Here is an 18,132-nt window from a genome sequence, read left to right on the forward strand (position 1 = left end):
AACTAATTGTAATTGATTTAGAAGTTTAATATTTTACTTTTCTGGATTTTATGTATTATCGGTCTAAGCCACCCGGATTGGAAAATCCATACAAACAGAAGAGAACTAGATACAGGGCTCTGATTGTACATGCTATTTAAACAGGCATTCTAAGGCACAAAATATCCATTCTTTAAGCACTCAATAGATAATAAATATTATGTGAAAACCACCAACCAAAACAATTAAAGCAAACAACAATACTCCTTTGTTTTAGTGCAAATTCACACACTATGTTAAAAACATAGTTTGTTTTAATTTAATTCTGGTGCGCATGTTTAACTCAACACTAATCAACATCTAATTCTAAGATGTTTAACTTTAACCCTGTAAGGGTTAAAGTGTAAGGCAAGGACGTGACTTTCAGCTCCACTCAAATCGGAAAAAGCAGGCTTTCTCGGACTTCATATATCAGCTTTCCTGTATGAAGGCTGCTAGGTGGATTGCCACTCCCAGAGGCCTTTGCTCTGCCAGTTGATGACATTCACAACTGAATTATTGGACATAAAGGGAGCTAAAGACAAATACAGATTGGGGGTTGCAGAGGACACAGCGTTGAGATGCATAATGCTGTATTACCGGCCCATTTATAAAACAAATGTGGGCATGCAAGAAATATATGTTTTTATTTAAATACTGTACTAATTCCAGGAATGCACCTTTAAAATGAAATGACAGTGGATAATTTATTTATTTTGCATCTATTTTAATTTAATATTTTATAACTCAGATTTAAACTGCATTTTTTTTTCTAGGCTTCAAAGGAACATCTTCTGTTTTTTTTGTTTTTTTTTTGCAATTTGTATTTTACTTTATTTTTCAAAAAGTTTTTAGGGAAGAAAAAAACAAAAAAACAAGGGGGTACAGAAAAAAAAAGGATTGGGGTACAATCAGTAGCGTTAAATCATTTTAGTCATACACTTGTTATACAATATTATTCATTAATCATATTGCCTTTAAATAATATATATAATATATAAATCCTGTCCGCATTCATTATAGTTGCCCTAGTGGATACCGGTATGTCCACTCTGAAATTCCTCTCAGGATATATTAACAACTACTGTTTTTTTAAAATACCTAATTGTGGAAGCAAAGGAAATGAACGAGGTGATGCTTTGCTTGGGCGATTCAAGATCAAAAGCCATGCACACCCCAATCATGGAGAGCAAAGCAGAGCCGCTGGGGGAAATTAGAACGTTTTTAAACACAAGCATATTAGCTCTGGGTCCTGGAGATTTCTAAAGTAAACTGAGAACCAACCCACTGCATATGATTCTGGGAGAGCTCTCCCCGACGATTAAAAGGACACTCCGGACCTCTAAAGCACTTTTCTTGCTGAAATGCTTTATGTAGGTATAGTGCGTGCTCTTTTTTTTTTTCATTTTACAAAAAAGTGCATATTTCAAAAGAAATTTGAAAATTTTATAAAGAAACCTTGTTACACCCCTCTGGCTGTCAATCATGCAACCAGTCCTGTTACTTCCTGGTTGTTTATCTTAGTTCTGATAAATTCATGAAGCTGGCACTGGTCCAGATCACCTGCCGTGCAAAGACTTCTCACTGAGCTGCATTGGTAAGTCTGTAATTGGACAGCCACAAAAAGTCTGGGCTGGGGAAAAGAGGAGGACTGGCCAAGGCAGCAGACAACAAATGCATGCATGTCACCTAAACCCTTTCCCAGACTGATCTTGCAAACTAAATGCAATATGCAAAATGCAATATGCGATAAAATGCAATATGGAATTAGCTCCATGTGAGTCACACACAGACATTCAAATAATAGATCAAATCACTGTCTTCAGTGGAATGTGCTAAACACCAGATGCAACCAAGTAAGCCAGAAAGAAGTTTAGACCTATAATTTCTAGTTATTTGGCGATTCAGTAGTTTGTCTCAAAATATTAGACTCAACTAATGCTGATTAAAAAGATCACCCCAATACCTAAAGGGGAGAGAAATATCATTTTTCCCCGATTATACTAGAGCCGGAAAAATATTAACGCATTTTCTTCTTTAGGACACCCTTGCTAAAAATAAAAAATAAAAACTCAGAACAGAAGACCAATTTCTTGCACGAAGTATGATTTATAAAAGATGCTTGCGAAACCACCCTTGTTTTCTCATTGAGTAACCATGTCTGCTACTATGATCTGGAGGGGTATGTGAACGGAATTCTTCTTCCTATCATCATGCCTAGTCCTGTTACAAAAGAAGTCCTACCAAACAGTGATTACAAAATAAGGAACTCGATTCCAAAAGGGAGTCCATTTCAAGTGCCATCCAAGTGGAGCCGTAGTTGAGATAGTACTTAGTAAGACGGATGGAAACGTTTTTAACCAGGAGGTGGAGAAGGTTATTCAGGTTACGTTCACACATTCTGTGCGAGTGGACCTCTAAAACTAGTAATAAATCTTTATAACAACCACACCCGGCAAACTGCAATGGGGAAATAGTCACATAACCTTAACTGCTGGGTGTGGTTGTTATGAAAATACCTTTATTAGCAGTTTTCATGACAAATAAAACCACGGCAAGAAGGATTCCAAGAGGAGGATATGAGAATTATGGCTTCAACATGATGGGGGTAATACTCAGGCATGAGCAAGATATTCCAAGGTTTAAGGATACTTTTAAAGACACATGGAGTTATTACTAAAGATATTGTGGCGTATGAAACTTACTTTGATTGCATGAAGCTCCCACTAGCAAATAACCACAACAGAGGAAGTGCTTATATACAGCTTCATTCTAAAAGTGTAAATTGTCTTGAATATTAAGTGAATTGAAAGTGGATTTATAATTTGAGCCAAAAAGCCAAGTTGTAAAAATTCCCCAGTAAGTTATGTTTTTATTTTGACTGTATTGGCCTTAAAGGAACACTATAGGGTCAGGAACACAAACATGTACCCCTGACCTTACAGTATTAAAACCACCATCTGCCCCCCCCGGCTCATCTAAGTATAGTAAAATCTTACTTTTGATACAGTCTGCTGCTGATGGCTCTGCCCCTGATCTGCCTGTTTGGTTGACATTATCAGAAGTGTTGTTGTGAGCCAATACAATGCTTTCGCATTGGATTGGCTAAGATTGCCAATGAGGCAGATCGGGGCAGAGCCAGCACAGGTCTAACACTTTATTAATCTTAAAAGCCTGCTACTGTTAAAAAATGCTACCCGATGCCTAAATATACCTAGCAAGGTGATTTCTACTTGTCCCAACACAAGGGAAATACTAATGTAATGCTCCCACAAAAAATTGAACTAGTGATAGTGTTAAATTAAATAGGTAAATGTAATCTTTGTTTTAATAATGATATCCTACAGTTTCCATAGGAATCAAAAACACCTAGTGTAATTTGAAGGGTGTGGTTACTATGACGTTTCCTTTACTATCTGTTTTAATGCTGAGATACTATAAAATACCTGCAGAGCAAGCATTGTTTATCTCAGTTACGTATACAAAGGTTTTCCGGGATATCATTTCATCATGTTGATTGACAGCACATGAAAATACTGCCCTATATTATGGAGAATGTATACGCAGAATTCCGGATTGATTTATCACCTGAAGTCCACATTTTTGGCAAAAGCTGTTGCAATTTTCTTTTTATACTTCAGTCATTTTGCCCTAAAATGCTAACTTTACTTTGACTTCACAGTAATTGACACTTTATTGAATAACCTTGCCAGGCACAACACTGGTAACATTTCTCCTTTGGGAAAGAACACGATATGAGGCTGTGAATTCCACCCAAATTTTTATGTGTTTGGAATGAATAGTCCAAAACCGACATGATAATGATATAATGGAAACGGAGTCACACAAATAGAACTAAGATTGATTGACACAGTATAGACCGAACGCAACCAACTGAATAAATAAAAGAAAAGAACAAAAGACTTCTTCGCCACAAAGGCCAAAACGCCTGAACCTTTTTTTTTCCTTTCTTGGTATCGAAACTGCTGAAGCGCAGCAGAATGAACCTCAGAATAACAGAACAATTGCAACTCTCAAATACAGTCCAAATAAAGTCTTAATGCATGAGTTGCTGAATGAAACTGAAGACGGCCTTGCCAATGGAAATAAAGCGGGCCACATTTAGTAGGACTCATTCAGAGAACCAGATTTAAAAATGGTAGTTTAAACAACATATAGGTAAGGTAGGAAACTGCATTGAACTCTATACACCCCGATATGTACCCCGATTTATAGTTTTTATGTCCCAGTGACAACCATTTAGTTAACTAGCAAGCAAACCTATCTTGTTCGCACAAACGAATTCATAAAATGTGAGATTGATCGGGAGCTCAGTTATATACAGCAAATACTCCTTGAAAGGAAGGGTGTTCTAGATAACAGGACAGAAGGATTTGGGGAAAAAATCTTAAAGAGAACCTCTCAAAAATAGCAATAGCAATGATTTTGGGACTATAGATTCCTTTCTCTCCATTCCCCTTTGCATTTAAAAATTAAGTAAAATAAAGATTACTCACAAAGTTACCAGCAGCGGCCTGCTCTGCCTTTGAAAACGATAACATGCCTGCTGACATCTTTCTTATTTCCTCCAATCATAGAGAAGCAATGGATTGTAGGTAAGCATACTTGGCTAAATGCGAATCAAATTTTGCTATCAACAGAATCTGATTTCCAGACTGAGTTTTCCTCAATATGGGGGAGGAAGAGCCTCTTCGTCATTGAGATGAAGTGGTCTGGATGACTATAGTGCAAGCAGGAACTCTGTACATCAACAACAGAACAGCTTGTGAAACAACAGGCAGGAAAAGGATAAATTCAATTTATCCATAAACGCCATCTCTTTTTGTGCTCTCTGTCATTTCAGCTTGAGAGGCAAAGCTTTGCAACCATAATGAACTGTATTCAGAGACTGCTAGGCACATCGACCAGTAGTCACAGTGAAAGGTGAATTTTTCACTTAAAAGTGTTCCCAAAAAAAACATGAGATCGACATGGTCAGGTATGATATAAATGATAAATATAAAGATATGATCTATAGTGTCTTTTCTGGTGGTGGCAACATCATGGAAGGTCACAAATCATTTATGGGCAGATACGCATGCACGTAATCAGATCTATTCAGATGATGTCATATACACTATGCACGTAATCAGATCCATTCAGATAATGTCACATACACGATGCACGTAATCAGATCCATTCAGATTATGGACACACACACGATGCACATAATCAGATCCATTCGGATTATGTCACACACACACGATGCACATAATTAGATCCATTCTGATGATGTCATACACACAATGCACTTAATTAGGTCTATTCAGATGATGTCATTGAGATGATGTCAAACACACAAGGCACGTAATCAGATCCTTTAAGATGATGTCATACACATTATGCACATAATCAGATCCATTGAGATGATGTCATACACACTATTCATGTAATCCGATCCATTCAGATGATGTCACACACCCGATGCACGGAATCAGATCCATTCAGATGATGTCATACACACGATGCACGTACTCAGATTCATTCAGATGATGTCATACACATGATACAGGTAATCAGATCTATTCAGATGATGTCATACACACGATGCACGTAATCAAATCCATTGAGATCAGTCATACACAATATGCACGTAGTAAGATCCAAACAGATGATGTCATACACACGATGCATGTAATCAAATCAATTTAGATGATGTCATTCAGATGATGGCATACACATGACGCACGTAATCAGATCCATTCAGATGATGTCATACACACAATGCACGAAATCAGATCTGCTCAGATGATGTCAAACACACACAATGCATGTAATCATATCCATTCAGATGAGGTCACACACACGATGCACGTAATCAGATCCATTCAGATGATGTCACACACACGATGCACATAATCAGATCCATTTAAATGATGTCAAACACACACAATGCATGTAATCAGATCCATTCAGATGATGTCACACACACGATGCACGTAATCAGATCCATTCAGATGTCACATACACAATGCACGTAATCAGATCCATTCAGATGATGTAATACACATGATGCAGGTAATCAGATCCATTCAGATGATGTCATACACACGATGCACGTAATCAGATCCATTCAGATGATGCCACACACGATGCACGCTGTAACGGACCGTTTCAGCATATGAGGGGTTAAATCCGTTTAGGCGATAATCCCCTTTTCTAGAGACAGGCACAGCTACTGCAGAACACCAAACTCCCGATCTGGATATGAAATAACACTCCGAACTGGAACAGCTGAACAAGAAAAGCATACAATCCGCTTACACTCTTAGCAGTCAGCTTACAATCCAATTCCCCCCAAGAACTAGACAACACTTCATTTTGAGGGTTAAGCAGGAACTCTGGACTGGCTCATCCAGCCTGGCTTTTATTTCCAACTCACACATACAGGCCACACCCAGGGGGAGGCATAAAAGAACCAATGACATAGATGTTACCTCCCACACATCCCCTCCCCTTAGTGTGACACATAATCCCATTATGCATACAGAGTAAAATATACTTTTACACAACTTTCATAACTTTAAAACCATACATCACATTCACATAAAAATACATATCCACAATCAATCCATTCAGGGGAACAACATATTAAAAAATGGCATGAATCCGACCAGGGGTTTAAAAGTTACTAAAAGTATCTTTTGGGCCCTGGCTTGCAGCATGGCACAATCTGGCTCAAACAGAAGTAAAACATCCCCCACAATGCATCCCGGCTTCCTCCCTTCTGCCCTGGAGATAATTGGAGAAGTAATCCAATTATCTAGGACTAGAGTCAGACTCCATTAACCACATGGTTGCAAAAAGACAGTAAAAGACATAAAATTACATACTGATACATTTAACACATAAAACACACATTTCTACATATCCCCAGTTTAACTGAACACATAAATACCTACATAATATTTAAGACAGTATTACTGTGATATGTTACAAAGTCTTAAAGGGACATTAGTCCCAAAATGTCCATCGCTGATTTTAAAGGGCCAGTAGCAGCAACATAAATTATTACATGCCCAATTATAGTTTTTAAAGTGCAATATGTCCAGGGGCCATAGTCAGCGGGCAGGAGGCTAGCAACCAGGCCTCTCCAGTTCACAGTGGCGAAGTTGGTTTCGCCACAATTCTCCCCTTTTCCAATTAGATTAACAGGGTATCTGACCTCCTGCCGGTCAGTGCCCTGGTTAGTCCAGCAACCCACCCACAAAACAGAAATAGTAGAGCAGCCCACCCACAATAAGTAGTTACTACACCTGGGTGAGGGAGGATCTTGTCCGGGTTCAGGTGCCTCACCACGGCTGTGTGGGGGGCTGGTAGGCTGCCTTGGTGGGTTGCTGAGGGGGCAGAGACCAGCGGTACTCTGTCCTGTTGCCAGCACTACCACGGGAGTAGTCTGGTTGGCGCCTGGTTGCTGGAGACCGACTGTCTCCCCTTTAGATATATCGCTCTGTGGCTGGGGGACAGGACCGACCGTCCCTACCCCTGGTGCTGTAAGTGCAGAGACTACGGTCCCATCTGCACAGATGTGGGGCTTAACATCTCCCCTTGGTGGGTTAGGCTGCCGCTGGAGAGAGGGTGTAACAAGCTCCTCTCTCTGGACGGTAAACTGACGCTGGGGAGGGGGGTTAGCAGGCTCCTCTCCCTGCCACTCTCTCTGCTGGTGGAAAGGGGGACCAGCTGTCTCCCCTTTCATTCTCTTGTCCGGCTGCTGGGGTGCGAGACTGACTGTCTCTGCTCCCTGCAGGACACACTGCATCTGGGGAGGATGGACGACACCATCAGCTCCCTGGGGTACACACTGCCGCTGGGGAGGGAGGACGCTGCTCTCCTCTCCCTTCGCTTCACACTGCCTTCTTGGCATATCACTTTGCTGCTGGGGGGCAGGAACAACAACCTCTGCCCCCTGTAACTCAGCCTGCCGCTGGGGAGGAAGGACTGCACCTTCGGCTCCCTGGGACACACACGGCTGCTGGGGAGGATGGACGACACCATCAGCTCCCTGGGGCACACACTGCCGCTGGGGAGGGAGGACTGCAAACCCCCTGGCCCTCTCTGATTCCCACGGCAAGTACTCTCGCACTGCTTTCTTCACACGCTGTACTAGATCCTCTGAGAGGTTGGGTCCGCATAAAGCCAGCACCGCGGTGACCTCTCTGTCATACGCCTCTTGAGTGTAGCTGGGTGCCATGCTTGCTCTGCTGCAGTTGGTTCCTTGTAGATAGGGGCGCTGTACGGGTACTGGCGTTGCCCTCACTTTGTAATCCAGGAATGGTGTTGTCTGTAGCTGTCCCTCTGGTTGTAGGAACGATCCCGCCGCTTGCCACCAATTGTAACGGACCGTTTCAGCATATGAGGGGTTAAATCCGTTTAGGCGATAATCCCCTTTTCTAGAGACAGGCACAGCTACTGCAGAACACCAAACTCCCGATCTGGATACGAAATAACACTCCGAACTGGAACAGCTGAACAAGAAAAGCATACAATCCGCTTACACTCTTGGCAGTCAGCTTACAATCCAATTCCCCCCAAGAACTAGACAACACTTCATTTTGAGGGTTAAGCAGGAACTCTGGACTGGCTCATCCAGCCTGGCTTTTATTTCCAACTCACACATACAGGCCACACCCAGGGGGAGGCATAAAAGAACCAATGACATAGATGTTACCTCCCACACATCCCCTCCCCTTAGTGTGACACATAATCCCATTATGCATACAGAGTAAAATATACTTTTACACAACTTTCATAACTTTAAAACCATACATCACATTCACATAAAAATACATATCCACAATCAATCCATTCAGGGGAACAACATATTAAAAAATGGCATGAATCCGACCAGGGGTTTAAAAGTTACTAAAAGTATCTTTTGGGCCCTGGCTTGCAGCATGGCACAATCTGGCTCAAACAGAAGTAAAACATCCCCCACAATGCATCCCGGCTTCCTCCCTTCTGCCCTGGAGATAATTGGAGAAGTAATCCAATTATCTAGGACTAGAGTCAGACTCCATTAACCACATGGTTGCAAAAAGACAGTAAAAGACATAAAATTACATACTGATACATTTAACACATAAAACACACATTTCTACATATCCCCAGTTTAACTGAACACATAAATACCTACATAATATTTAAGACAGTATTACTGTGATATGTTACAAAGTCTTAAAGGGACATTAGTCCCAAAATGTCCATCGCTGATTTTAAAGGGCCAGTAGCAGCAACATAAATTATTACATGCCCAATTATAGTTTTTAAAGTGCAATATGTCCAGGGGCCATAGTCAGCGGGCAGGAGGCTAGCAACCAGGCCTCTCCAGTTCACAGTGGCGAAGTTGGTTTCGCCACACACTCTCTCAGATCCATTCACCCATCTCCTGTTGGTATTATTAATACAGACCTGTCACCCTGCCAGTTTTATTAATACAGATGTGCCACCAAACCAGTATTATTGATACGACCTGTCACCCTGACAGTATTATTAATACAGACCTGTCACCCTGCCGGTATTATTAATACAGACCTGTCACCCAGCCTGTATTAGTAATACAGACCTGTCACCCTGCTGGTATAACTGATACAGACCTGTCACCCTGCTGGTATTATTGATACAGACCTGTCACACTGCCAGTATTATTAATACAGACCTGTTACCCTGCTGGTATTATTAATACAGACCTGTCACCCTGCTGGTATTATTAATACAGACCTGTCACCCTGCCGGTATTATTAATACAGACCTGTCACCCTACTGGTATTATTAATACAGACCTGTTACCCTGCTGGTATCATTACTACAGACCTGTCACCCTGCCGGTATTATTAATACAGACCTGTCACCCTGCCTGTATTATTAATACAGACCTGTCACCCTGCAGGTATTATAAATACAGACCTGTCACCCTGCCGGTATTATTAATACAGACCTGTCACCCTGCCGGTATTATAAATACAGACCTGTCACCCTGCCGGTATTATTAATACAGTCCTGTCACCCTGATGGTATTATTAATACAGACCTGTCACCCTGCTGGTATTATTGATACAGACCTGTCACCCTGCCGGTATTATTAATACAGACCTGTCACCCTGCGGGTATTATAAATACAGACCTGTCACCCTGCCGGTATTATTAATACAGTCCTGTCACCCTGATGGTATTATTAATACAGACCTGTCACCCTGCCGGTATTATTAATACAGACCTGTCACCCTGTCTGTATTATTAATACAGACCTGTCACCCTGCCGGTATTATTGATACAGACCTGTCACCCTGCTGGTATTATTGATACAGACCTGTCACCCTGATGGTATTATTAATACAGACCTGTCACCCTGCTGGTATTATTAATACAGACCTGTCACCCTGCTGGTATTATTAATACAGACCTGTCACCCTGTCTGTATTATTAATACAGTCCTGTCACCCTGCCGGTATTATTAATACAGTCCTGTCACCCTGCCGGTATTATTAATACAGACCTGTCACCCTGCTGGTATTATTGATACAGATCTATCACCCTGACGGTATTATTAATACAGACCTGTCACCCTGCCGGTATTATTTATACAGACTGGTCACCCTGCCGGTATTATTAATACAGACCGGTCACCCTGCCGGTATTATTAATACAGACCTGTCACCCTGCTGGTATTATTGATACAGACCTGTCACACTGCCAGTATTATTAATACAGACCTGTCACCCTGCCGGTATTATTAATACAGACCGGTCACCCTGCCGGTATTATTAATACAGACCTGTCACCCTGCTGGTATTATTGATACAGATCTATCACCCTGACGGTATTATTAATACAGACCTGTCACCCTGCCGGTATTATTTATACAGATCTATCACCCTGCCGGTATTATTAATACAGACCGGTCACCCTGCCGGTATTATTAATACAGACCTGTCACCCTGCCGGTATTATTAATACAGACCTGTTACCCTGCTGGTATTATAAATACAGACCGGTCACCCTGCCGGTATTATTAATACAGACCTGTCACCCTGCCGGTATTATTAATACAGACCTGTTACCCTGCTGGTATTATAAATACAGACCTGTCACCCTGCTGGTATTATTAATACAGACCGGTCACCCTGCCGGTATTATTAATACAGACCTGTCACCCTGCTGGTATTATTGATACAGACCTGTCACACTGCCAGTATTATTAATACAGACCTGTCACCCTGCCGGTATTATTAATACAGACCGGTCACCCTGCCGGTATTATTAATACAGACCTGTCACCCTGCCGGTATTATTAATACAGACCTGTCACCCTGCCGGTATTATTAATACAGACCGGTCACCCTGCCGGTATTATTAATACAGACCTGTCACCCTGCTGGTATTATTGATACAGATCTATCACCCTGCCGGTATTATTAATACAGACCGGTCACCCTGCCGGTATTATTAATACAGACCTGTCACCCTGCCGGTATTATTAATACAGACCTGTTACCCTGCTGGTATTATAAATACAGACCTGTCACCCTGCCGGTATTATTAATACAGACCTGTCACCCTGCCGGTATTATTAATACAGACCTGTCACCCTGCCGGTATTATTAATACAGACCGGTCACCCTGCCGGTATTATTAATACAGACCTGTTACCCTGCTGGTATTATTAATACAGACCTGTCACCCTGCCGGTATTATTAATACAGTCCTGTCACCCTCATGGTATTATTAATACAGACCTGTTACCCTGCTGGTATTATTGATACAGACCTGTAACCCTGCCGGTATTATTAATACAGACCTGTCACCCTGCCGGTATTATTAATACAGACCTGTCACCCTGCCGGTATTATTGATACAGACCTGATACCCTGCTGGTATTATTGATACAGATCTATCACCCTGTCTGTATTATTAATACAGACCGGTCACCCTGCCGGTATTATTAATACAGACCTGTCACCCTGCCGGTATTATTGATACAGATCTATCGCCCTGCCGGTATTATTAATACAGACCGGTCACCCTGCCGGTATTATTGATACAGACCGGTCACCCTGCCGGTATTATTAATACAGACCTGTCACCCTGCCGGTATTATTGATACAGATCTATCACCCTGACGGTATTATTAATACAGACCTGTCACCCTGCCGGTATTATTTATACAGATCTATCACCCTGCCGGTATTATTAATACAGACCTGTCACCCTGCCGGTATTATTGATACAGATCTATCACCCTGCCGGTATTATTAATACAGACCGGTCACCCTGCCGGTATTATTAATACAGACTTGTCACCCAGCCTGTATTATTAATACAGACCTGTTACTCTGCCGGTATTATTAATACAGACCTGTCACCCTGCCGGTATTATTAATACAGACCTGTTACCCTGCTGGTATTATTAATACAGACCTGTCACCCTGCCGGTATTATTAATACAGACCTGTCACCCTGCTGGTATTATTAATACAGACCTGTCACCCTGCTGGTATTATTAATACAGACCTGTCACCCTGCCGGTATTATTAATACAGACCTGTCACCCTGCCGGTATTATTAATACAGACCTGTCACCCTGCCGGTATTATTAATACAGACCTGTCACCCTGCCGGTATTATTAATACAGACCTGTTACCCTGCTGGTATTATTGATACAGACCTGTCACCCTGCCAGTATTATTAATACAGACCTGTCACCCTGCCGGTATTATTAATACAGACCTGTCACCCTGCCGGTATTATTAATACAGACCTGTCACCCTGCCGGTATTATTAATACAGACCTGTCACCCTGCCGGTATTATTAATACAGTCCTGTCACCCTGCCGGTATTATTGATACAGACCTGTCACCCTGCCGGTATTATTAATACAGACCTGTCACCCTGCCGGTATTATTAATACAGACCTGTCACCCTGCCGGTATTATTAATACAGGCCTGTCACCCTGCCAGTATTATTAATACAGACCTGTCACCCTGCCGGTATTATTAATACAGACCGGTCACCCTGATGGTATTATTAATACAGACCTGTTACCCTGCTGGTATTATTGATACAGACCTGTCACCCTGCTGCTATTATTGATACAGATCTATCACCCTGCCGGTATTATTAATACAGACCTGTCACCCTGCCGGTATTATTAATACAGACCTGTCACCCTGCCGGTATTATTAATACAGACCTGTCACCCTGCCGGTATTATTAATACAGACCTGTCACCCTGCCGGTATTATTAATACAGACCTGTTACCCTGCTGGTATTATTGATACAGACCTGTCACCCTGCCAGTATTATTAATACAGACCTGTCACCCTGCCGGTATTATTAATACAGATCTATCACCCTGCCGGTATTATTAATACAGACCTGTCACCCTGCTGGTATTATTGATACAGACCTGTCACCCTGCCGGTATTATTGATACAGACCTGTCACCCTGCCGGTATTATTAATACAGACTTGTCACCCTGCCGGTATTATTAATACAGACCTGTCACCCTGCCGGTATTATTAATACAGACCTGTCACCCTGCCGGTATTATTAATACAGACCTGTCACCCTGCCGGTATTATTAATACAGACCGGTCACCCTGCTGGTATTATTAATACAGACCTGTCACCCTGCCGGTATTATTAATACAGACCTGTCACCCTGCCGGTATTATTAATACAGACCTGTCACCCTGCCGGTATTATTGATACAGATCTATCACCCTGCCGGTATTATTAATACAGACCTGTCACCCTGCCGGTATTATTAATACAGACCTGTCACCCTGCCGGTATTATTAATACAGACCTGTCACCCTGCCGGTATTATTAATACAGACCTGTCACCCTGCCGGTATTATTAATACAGACCGGTCACCCCGCCGGTATTATTAATACAGACCTGTCACCCTGCCGGTATTATTAATACAGACCTGTCACCCTGCCGGTATTATTGATACAGATCTATCACCCTGCCGGTATTATTAATACAGACCTGTCACCCTGCCGGTATTATTGATACAGATCTATCAGCCTGCCGGTATTATTAATACAGACCGGTCACCCTGCCGGTATTATTAATACAGACCTGTCACCCTGCCGGTATTATTGATACACACTGCTCTGGTCTCTGCTCCCATAATACATGCAGACAATCTCCCACCACTGACAGTCACATATCTCCTTTTAGTCTTATTGATATGATAGGCTAGGCACCCCCATGTCAGTTTTATTAATAATACACTTCTCTTACCTCTAGACAGTACTGATAAGGTCCCCTGACCCCTGATGAATTAAGGTCTATCTATGGTATAGCAACACCAGCCAGTCTCCTGACAGCATTTCAGAATATCAGTGAATTAACCCATTGATTAACAGACAGAATCCCAATACCAGATTTTACTATGCTGCACAATTAGAACAAAGCATTTCAAATTGGGGAACTCCTTCAAAAACCATCATTGTGCTGAGTGCAGATGTTACAAACTATCACTTACTATATGTAGCAATTCCTGTTACACTTACAGTGAATCACAAACCATATTTTAACAATTCTTGCTGCATTAAGTTTACTTGTTACAGTGTATCACTAATAATAGGTATCAATTCTTATTGCAATGAGTATATTGGTTACAATGTATCACTTGCCATATATAACAATTCTTATTGCAATGAGTGTATTGGTTACAATGTATCACTTGCCATATATAACAATTATTATTATAATGTATCACTTACCATATTTATCAATTCTTATTTCAATGAGTGTATTGGTTACAATGTATCACTAACCATATATATCAATTCTTATTGCAATGAGTGTATTGGTTACAATGTATCACTTGCCATATATAACAATTATTATTATAATGTATCACTTACCATATTTATCAATTCTTATTGCAATGAGTGTATTGGTTACAATGTATCACTAACCATATATATCAATTCTTATTGCAATGAGTGTATTGGTTACAATGTATCACTTGCCATATATATCAATTCTTATTGCAATGAGTGTATTGGTTACAATGTATCACTTGCCATATATAACAATTCTTATTGCAATGAGTATATGGGTTACAATGAATCACCAACCATAAATAACATTCTTATTGCCATGTATCACTTGCCATATATAACAATTATTATTATAATGTATCAATTTTCATATATAACAATTCCTATTGCAATGAGTGTATTGGTTAAAATATATCACTAACCATATATATCAGTTCTTATTACAATGAGTGTATTGGTTACAATGTATCACTTGCCATATATATCACTTCTTATTGCAATGTATCACTTGCCATATATATCAATTCGGATTACAATGAGTGTGTTGGTTACAATGTATCACTAACCTTCTATATCAATTCTTATTGCAATTAGTGTATTAGTTACAATGTATCACTTACCATATATAACCATTATTTGTATAATGTATCATTTACCATATGTAACAATTATTATTGCCATGTATCACTTGTCATATATATAAATTCTTACTGCAATGAGTGTATTGGTTACAATGTATCACTTGCCATATATATCAATTCTTATTGCAATGAATCACTTGCAATATATAACAATTCTTATTGAGTAGTTGTTACAGTGTATCACTTACCAGAGGTAGCAGACAGTAACTGTGTAAGCAGCTCCTCATTAAAGTGCGTTGATGTGGATTTACAGAACAGACTGGATCACAACTCCATAGGTAACCTTTGCCAAGAGAGAGATTTCACAGGTCCCCATGAAACAGCTCAGCCTGTCATCACCCATTGAGTTCTGTGTTCCCAGCTAAGTAGCAGGGAGCCTCCTGTGGCCCCCACACAGTGCAGGTGTCTCTCAGTCTCTGACCCTCTCTGCTGGGCTGTGAAAACTTTCCTAACTGTGCAAGGAAGCAGCCAGCAGCACTCCTGCATCACGTGACCCCTCCCACCCACAGGCTACTGGCCCAGTACAAACAGCTCCAGTGGGAGTTTAGGCTGTGTCCCTGCAAGGGACTGAACTCACATCTGACACTTGTTCTCACATCGAAGTAGGAGAGTGCTTGGATTTAACCCTGGAATGAACTTCTCTTCCCACACTACCCAGAGTCTGCAGAAGGAATTATCCTCAAAGAGGCTTCTCATTCCTAACTAAACTTCCAAGAGTTAATGCAATGCTAACAGAATGTAAAAAAAAAATAATATGCAGCTTCAAATCTGGAATATCTGGAGAACCTCAGGATTTAGTCACATCATATGGTCATTCTGTGTAAAAGTACTCAGCATTGGTGGCTCCTTACCTAAATTAGCACTGGAGATAAGCATGATAGATTGAATCACTTACTGCTTACTGTCAGAATGTTTCATTAACTGAATTGTTGCAACAATCAGAGACTCTTGGAATGTTGTTTGTAACAAATACATGCATGTAAATAAAATGAGTTTGCGTGCAATCACTAATCCTGACATCATACACAAAGCACCGGAGGCGCACCATGGTTACTGTATATGTTCTATCCCCCCCATACCTGGTGTCCCCGCCGCTCTCCCTTTACACCTGTGTGTATTTTAACCCAAGTCGTTACTTTGTGTGGACCACTCACCTCCTTACCTCTTGTGTGTCTTAACCTCCTGTAACCATTTGTACCTCCTAACCCTCTCACCTCTTTTTTCCTGGATATACATACACAGTCACATGCATACATACAGACATGCAGTCACATACAAATATGGACACATGTACAGTCACATACATAGGCGCACAAACACATGCACAGACACACAATCATAGACCGTCACAACATAATCACATAATTATGCACACAGTCACATGCATACCAAGACACACAATCACACGCATGTGCAGTTACTAAGGTTACACACATGCACATACAGTCATACACAGTCGCACCTAGTCACACACACATTCACTCACATACACAAAGCTGCCACATTAAATAATAAATAAATAAATGAAAACCATGTGGGGGTCAATAAGACCTTCATATTATTATGAGAGGTCAAAAGACACTGAATATTAATATTGGGCTCCACCTTCTGTAAATGGGTAGATAACAAATACGTCAGATTGGCTGCCCAGTCACTCGTGTTAAATATTTGGTAGACAGTAGATTTTAAACCTCCATTATAATAGTATGGGCATCTTATTGGCCCCCCTGGGCTTTTTTCAAAATATTTTTTATGTATGTATTTTGTACCTTTTTAATGTGACAGCTGGCTATCAAGGCCTCGCCAGGCACCACATAGGTAACCCTTGCATTACTGAGGGTTATTTAACAATTTGCCTACTGACTGCTTGGTAGAGTAAATGGTGGGAACCGCACTCATTCCCAGCGGCCAAGGGTGCTCCAGAGCAAGACCAGCAATCCCAGAGTAATAGGTAGAGAAGAAAGACTCACAGGCACTCCGAATTCAAGCCGCAGGCAGTTTTATTGTAACAGAATGTAACGCAATGTTTCGACCTTTACGGTACCTTCTCTACTGACTGCTTGGTCTGACAATAGGCAAATACTACTTCAAGGGACACTGTAGGCTGCCAGACCACTTCAGCTCATTGAAGTGGTCTGGGTGACAAACTCCCATAACTCTTTTTATAAACTGTAATAATTACCTACTAGGGTTAACTCCTGCTCTAGTGGCTGTCTACCAGACAGCCACTAGAGGGACGTCATTATCCTTAGACAACTTTTGGTCACCTAAACAAAGCTGGATGTCCTCACGCTATGCATGAGGACTTCTAACGTCACTTCTATTATGGGGAAATGCTAATGCGAGCACATACGCAATAGGTCTCCCCCACCTGTGGACGTCGGCTGTGGGAGGAGCGTGGGCGGAGCTGAGCCAGCTCCGTGGGACATCAGCGTTGTACCCAGGTAAGTGACAGAAGGGGTTATTAACCCCTCTCCACCATGGGGGGGAACGCTTGATGAAGAGGGAAGCTACACTGCCAGGAAAACAAGTTTGTTTTCCTGGCACTATAGTTTCCCTTAAATATTATCATTCAGTTGTTTAAAGGCAAGTGAATGAGAATGTACGAATGT

At 41.3% G+C, this 18,132-nt stretch overlaps 1 protein-coding gene across 1 annotated transcript in view; it reads right to left on the reverse strand.

The window, feature by feature from the left end:
* The window catches only part of PRSS23 (serine protease 23), a 28,147-nt gene extending 12,186 nt beyond the window's left edge, over positions 1-15,961 (reverse strand). Inside the window, exon 1 of the mRNA XM_063444954.1 lies at positions 15,709-15,961. The gene's annotated coding sequence lies outside the window, so the exon portion shown is untranslated. The remainder of the gene's footprint in view (positions 1-15,708) is intronic.
* Positions 15,962-18,132: the final 2,171 nt, after the last annotated feature.

This window comes from Pelobates fuscus, chromosome 1, assembly GCF_036172605.1.
Source record: "Pelobates fuscus isolate aPelFus1 chromosome 1, aPelFus1.pri, whole genome shotgun sequence".
In the NCBI taxonomy this organism is placed as follows: Eukaryota; Metazoa; Chordata; class Amphibia; order Anura; family Pelobatidae; genus Pelobates; species Pelobates fuscus.